The sequence below is a fragment of the Hylobates moloch genome, unplaced genomic scaffold (assembly GCF_009828535.3).
Source record: "Hylobates moloch isolate HMO894 unplaced genomic scaffold, HMol_V3 SCAFFOLD_11, whole genome shotgun sequence".
In the NCBI taxonomy this organism is placed as follows: Eukaryota; Metazoa; Chordata; class Mammalia; order Primates; family Hylobatidae; genus Hylobates; species Hylobates moloch.
The window spans coordinates 58,061,025-58,068,238 of record NW_026652286.1 but is presented as its reverse complement, the minus strand read 5'-3'; positions in this window follow the sequence as shown (position 1 = coordinate 58,068,238).

Below are 7,214 nucleotides of genomic sequence, written 5' to 3'. Positions count from 1 at the left end.
AGTCTTATAGATGCTTGAGCATGGCCAAGGTTGGGGCAAGGCTGTACCTTGCTGCACAGGGGTGGGCTCCAAACTCATTTTTTGTTAGCAGTAGCCATTCCAGACCCGATGACTAGGAGTCCGAGATCATTGATCTGGCAGTCTGCTTACACCTGAGACTCAGAGAAAACTGGCTAAAAGAACAGACTTTGAGAGGAGACAGACTAGGGTGTGAATCCCTTCACCTCTCTGATCCTTAGTGTCCTCACCTGTAAAATGGGAGCGGTAACACCTGCCGTACAGGGATGTGGTAAGGATTCAATGAATTTGGTATAACTATTAGATCTCTTTGAAATGGAAGGCAGATAAATGAGTCTTTGAGCACCTAGGGCTCTCTATGAGGCCCAACTAAGGGTAGAGATGGCCAGGGCCCCAATGCTGGTGTGGCTGGCTCTGCTGCCACTGGCAGGATCTAGCACAGTCATTCAGGTAGAGCTGTTCAAGAGCAACAACACCCAGTGGGTGTGCTCTCCCACTGGATTCTGGGGAGTGGTTGGAGGTTGGCTCATTCATCTCCGCCACATGCTCACGTGTATATAGTCATCTTATATTTGTCTTGGCTCTGCTGTGAGCACATTACCTCTCTGGGTACTGAATCTACTTCCCTTAATCTCAAAAAACATTGACCAAAAACTGAAAATGGACATATATGTAGCTCTTGTCCCTGAGTCCATTCCACATACTTAAGCTTCTTTCATTCTTCTGCTCAGAAATCTTCAGTTGCTTCTTATGTTTAACTGTACCATTGCTGGACTTTCCAGGCCTTTTATAATCTGATTTTAACATGTCTGGCCATTCTGCTCCCTTTGCTTCCTAACACTCCCCTTCTTTGTCCCACTGGAACCTGTGTCTCTCAATCACGGCTTGCTCCTCCCAGCTCTGGTGCCTTCACCTCCAGTTGTCCCTGTTATTCCTCTTTTAAAAATCCTACTCTTTCTTCAATGTGGCTCAAGTCTCACCTTTCCCTTTTTTGACTCCTGGAATCCTTATTGGTCTACATGTCTCTGAACTCCTGTGATACTTCATATTTTAGAATCTATAAGATGCTCTAAACTGAAGATAAACCATTACTTTATGTACCATTAGAAAAACACTTCTAATTAAACTGGCAATTGTAGAATGCAAAACACATCCTTATCTCAGAAATGTTAAGCTATAAAAAAGATGTGCATCTTAGAATCAATGAAATATGGTAACTAGTGTGGATATTATTCATAATTAATAGGTGTTATCACTGTTTCAGAGTTGCCTGTTTATTTCTCTGACTCACCCACTAGAATGTATACTTCATGAGGACAGACTTCATGCCTGGCTCATTCACTGTTGTATCCCCCAGCATGCAGCACCCTGCCTGGCACTCAATAAATGATTGGATAAATGGCTTTCTAAAGTGATTGAAAAGTTCCTTGAAGGCAGGGATTATGCATTGAACTCTTATATGTTTCCTACAGTATACTTACTTTAAAAATGGAGATATAACATGCATTTAGTAAAGTGCCCAAATCTTAAGTGTGCAGCCTACAGTCTTTTTATATATGTACACATCTGCGTTATCATCACTCAAATGAAGATGTAGAACGTTTTCTTGTGGTACGTTTCCCAGTGCTGAGGAATAGGAGATACACATCGGTATTTATCAATACTTATTGATTGATTAAATAGGCTTTAGCAACCCCTGTATACCTCAGATGCAACTATTTTTCCTAGTTTAATGGCTCCTAAACTCTCATACATGCCAGAATCACCTGGAAGGCTTATAGAAGCGCAGACTGCTTGGCCTCACTCCCAGAGTTAGAATGTCTGTGGTAGAGCCTGATAATCTGCTTTTCTAACATGTTCCCGGGTGATGCTGATGCTGCTTCTATGGGGTGGAAAATAGATTCTTTTTCTGGGTATTAAATGTCTTCCAAATCAGGTGGTCACTCTAGGCAGGGGTTCTTTATTTTTATTTTGCCATGGACAGTCTGGGAAGTTTGGTAAAACCCATGCGCTCCTTCTCAGAATAATGTTTCTAAATGAAATAAAATAAAATACCCAGGATTACATAGAAAATCAATTATATTTAAATCATTGTTCAAATTATTTTAAAGCTATTTTTAAAAATTTAGTATTTACAATATCTGCAACAAGTCAACTGTAGTGTTAAATAAAAAATGTGAGATTTCTATTGGTGATAAAGTTGCATCTACTGATAATACTACTGTGGGTTGTTGCTTACATTTATAATGGAAGGAAATGCTAAATTTCAAATAGGCATTGATGAAAATAAAGAACCTAGGTTAGGAATCGTTGCCCTGCTGCAATCTAAAATGAAATGATCTGCCCTTTGCATTTGGTGAAGTTCTCAAAAATTCAATTCAGTGCAGTGTCCCTCATGCAGAGACAGTGATGCTGGACATTCAGAGAGGAATAAGACACTGTCTCTTCCCTTATTCATGAAACTTCCATTTTGGAGAGTGAACACCAAAATATAAACAATAATTAAAGTGGAGTGTTACATATGCAGAAATACAAGAATGCCCAAAGCATGTAAGTAGAAGATGGAATGATTTATGTTAGAGCATGAGAGAGAGGGATGAGATCTCAGTTAACTAGAATCCAGTTGAATGGAAATTGTGGCAGCAGACTGTTACATTGGTGGTCCCTGATGAAACATGCTTCCAGATATTCAGGCCCTCCCACATTGATACTGAACTTGGCTACAAAACCTGCTTTGGCCAAATGAACATTAGCAAGCATGACATAAACACTTGCACATTGAGGCTTGACTCTTGCAATGCTTGGGATCCAGCAGCTATGTGAAAAGCTTAGGCTAAATTACTGAATGAGAGGCCATGTGGGCAGAGGCCTAGAAGGAGGAGAGACCATCTTGGGGGTTCCACCCTCAGCTGAATGCAGCTCTCAGCTGAATGCAGCCGCATAAGAAATCCCAAGTAGTGAGTGCGGCAGCAGAACCATCCAATCCACAGAATCGTGAGAAATTATAAATCATCATTTAACCACTGCGTTTTGGAGTGGTTTGCAGCAAGCATACCAATAGATAACTGAAACAGTTGTTTTAAATTTCTTTAATATTTTTCCTTTTCTATTTGTCTTTTAAAGATGCAGAGGGTAACATAATCTGAAGCAGAGATTTTTCTGCAAACAAGTGAGCACAATTTTCAGAAAAGCTACTAGTATTTTATACATTTAAACCCTATAAGATCTATGACTAGAGAACTGATATGAAAATTATGACAGGTAAATTTAAATGCTGATCTTCAGAGAATGACTATCTTAAAAATCATAAACTCTTAAAACCTGGGATTTTGAGCTGAAGAGATCTTGGAATATATGCAGCCTGACTTCTTATTTTTAGAGATAAGGACACCGAGGCAGGAGAGGTTAAATGACCAATTCAAGGCCACACAGTATGTTGTTAGCAGGGTCCAGAAGAGAAGACAAATCTCCTGACTTCAAATTCAGTGTCTTTTAATAAATACAAAATATTAGCCAGGTATGGTGGTGCATGCTTATAGTCCCAGCTACTCTGGAGGCTGAGGTGGGAGGAATGCTTGAGTTCGGGAGGTCAAGGCTGCAGTGAACTATGATCACACCACTTCCCTGCAGCCTGGGTGATACAGCGAGACCCTCTCTTAAATAAATAGATAGATAGATAGATAGATAGATAGATAGATAGATAGATAGATAGATAGATAGTAATTTGTACATTACCATCATCTTATTTACATTTTTACTGTAGGCAAGTGGATATTTTTATCCATCCTTTCCAATTTTTATTGATGGAAAATCTGAGATTCAGAGTTGAAGAAACCTGCTGATTTTTACATAAAACCAGAACTAGATTCTTGGCCATATGACCCCCGGTCCAGGGCTTTTTACTTATGTTGCCTGTGATATTCAATATAAAAAGCAAGGAAATAAACTATTTTTGAGAGAATCAACAGCAAACCCTAATCTGATACATCTTTGAATTCTTCATAGCAATATACCATATATAATGGTCATTCAATAAATATTTATAATATGAAATAAGTACATGAATGAGTAATTGAATAAACAAGGGATGTAACAAAGTTATGTTTCATGTGTATGTGTCATGTGCACCACGCACTTCATCCTTGAAGTGTATGGTTAATCAAGGTTCCTCTGGCCAGGCACGATGGCTCACGCCTGTAATACCAGCACTTTGGGAGGCTGAGGCAGGCGGATCACTTGAGGCCAGCAGTTCAAGACCAGTCTGGCCAACATGGTGAAACCCTGTCTCTACTAAAAATACAAAAATTAGCTGGGCGTGGTGGCGCACGCCTGTAATTCTAACTACTTGGGAGGCTGAGCCAAGAAAATCGCTTGAATCCGGGAGGTAGAGGTTGCAGTGAGCCAAGATCACACCACTGCACTCCATTCTGGACCACAGAGTGAGACTCTGTCTCAAAAAAAAAAAAAAAAAAAAAAAGACACAAAGGTCCTTCTGTACTTGAAAAGGAACAGGGGATAAAACCCCCAGTCAGTAGCAATGATAACATTTTGTAATTATTGTGCTTTGAATTCTAAAGCAGAGTAACTAACACACACATAAGATCTTTCAACATGACTCTTTTATTCTGTATACAATAACTCACAAGTCCCTCTCTGGATGTGGCACCATGGTAGGAAGGAGGTGATGGGAGAACTTGCCACTGAAACAATGAGAAACAGAGCTGACTGCCTCTTCTCCCAAGTGGGAAAACTGAGGTAGAGAATGTTACCCTGTCAGCTTCAACCAGCCCTTTCCAAAAGAAATATAATATAAGCCACATATTTAATTTAAAATATTCTAGTAGCCACACTAAGAAGTAAAAATAAACAGATGAAATTAATTTTGATAACATATTTCATTTAATTTAATATATTCAAAATATTTCAACATGTAATCAATACAAAATTACTGATGAGGGGTGTATGTGTGTATATATTTTACACTTACAGTACATCTCAATCTAGACTAGTCACTAGCCCCAAGGGGCTGGTGGCTACCATTTTAAACAGCACAGGCTGTGTATCCTTGGGTAAGTAACTAAACCCTCATATAACTCAGCTTCTCATCTGTAACCACTGAGAGCTGCTTAGATGATTACATGAAATAATGAGTACACATGAATTTAGTCTAGTTCCTGGCAGGTAGGATGCACTCAAATAGTAGTAGCTGTAATAATCTACCAGGATCTCACTTTGTCACACAAGTGTTCAACCCCATTCTGGATTATTTTAAAAAGTCAGTAAGAGTCCCTACACAGATTACTGTTTTCTCTTCTGCAGTAGGTGCAGAGGGGCTCTTAGGTAAGATGAATTTCAAAGATTAAATAAATAAAACTAAAAAGGTCATGAGTTATGAAATTATAACTAGACTTCTTCTACCAGAGAGACTGTTTTATAAGATGGTATAAGATGGTCTTTTTTTTTTTTTGAGACAGGGTTTTGCTCTGTCACCCAGGCTGGAAAGTTTAGTGGCATGATCATGGATCACTGTAGCCTTGACCTCCCGGGTTCAAGCGATCCTCCCACCTCAGTCTCCTGAGTCGCTGGGCCCACAGGCATGTGCCACCATGTCCAGCTATTTTTTATTTTTATTTTTTGTAGAGAACAGGTCTCACTATGCTGCCCAGGCTGGTCTCAAACTCCTGGGCTCAAGCAGTCTTCCTGCCTCAGCGTCCCAAAGTGTTGGGATTACAGGCGCGAGCCACCGTACCCAGCCATTCTAACCATTTAAAAATGTACAGTTCTGTGGTATGAAGTACAGTCACATTGTTTTGCAACGTGCATGCAGAACATCTCCAGAACTTTCTCATTGTCCCAAACTGAGACTCTGTATCCATTAAACAGTAACTCCCTATTACCTTCTCCTCCCTAGCCCCTGGTAACAACTATTCTACTTTCTGTCTCTTTGCTTTTGACTATTCTAGGTACCTCATATAAGTGGAGGTCTTCGGTTTTTTGAAGTAATGTTTGTTTTTTCATTAAACATTAAAATAAACAAAATCTGTTCTAAAACAGTTATAGAGGAAACCTAGAGGTTTTTAAAAAAAGTGTAATGTTGACAGTCACAGATGAAAGACACTGAAATAATAACTAATGATGATGACACATACATATCTGAGGGAAGTGATCACTACAAAAGTTGTTCTTTACTTTTTCTTTTTCTTTCCTTATTTTTTTATTTATTGAGAAGGAGTCCCACTCTGTCACCCAGGCTGGAGTGCAGTGGCGTGATCTTGGCTCACTGCAACCTCCGCCTCCCAGGTTCAAGCAATTCTCCTGCCTCAGCCTCTTGAGTAGCTGGGATTACAAGCATGCACCACCACACCTGGCTAATTTTTTGTATTTTTGGTAGAGATGGGGTTTTACCATGTTGTCTAGGGTGATCTCGAACTCCTGAGCTCAAGTAATGCACCAGCCTTGGCTTCCCAAAGTGCTGGGATTACAGGAATGAGTCACCGTGCCCAGCCAGTTTTTCTTTAGTTTTTAAAGGAAGTCCATATGAAAATACATACACATGGTTATAAATTATAATATATGAGATTGTTGCTCATAAAGATGATAAATAATGATGCCACAGTTTTCACGAATATATGAAATACCTCTGGTATAGTAGATTCCTGGGTCCTAACCTTGACTTTGTCATTTGCAATTTGGCCTCGGTTTAAGGACCTGATCCTCTCATGTGCCTCCTATCTTCATCTGTAAAATACAGACACTAATAGCTGCCCTTCCTACATTATAGGGTTGAGTGAAGATCAAACAAGATAATCAAAGTGAAAAGGCTTTGAAAAATACAAAGAGCTGTAGAAGTTCAAGGCATTATTAAAGACTGTGGAGAGATTGCTAACACAATTTGATTCAAGGCCAAAGTTTTGTACTTTTGAAAGTTAAAAGGATATTCAGTATTTACAAATTATTTAAAAAACCAAATTCTTGCTTTGGTGACCCAGTACCATGACTAAATTGTGTTTTAAATGCTGTACATTTGATATGTAACTGGTATAAGTCATCTAACCACATTACCATGCCAGATATAATTATATAGCATTTTAGCAATATCTATAATTTCTGGTGGTTAAGAAGTTATAAATTCACATAGCTTAAAGACAAAGTCATGTCTTTAAGAGAAAGGTTCTTTTACTTTTTCATTGTGGCAA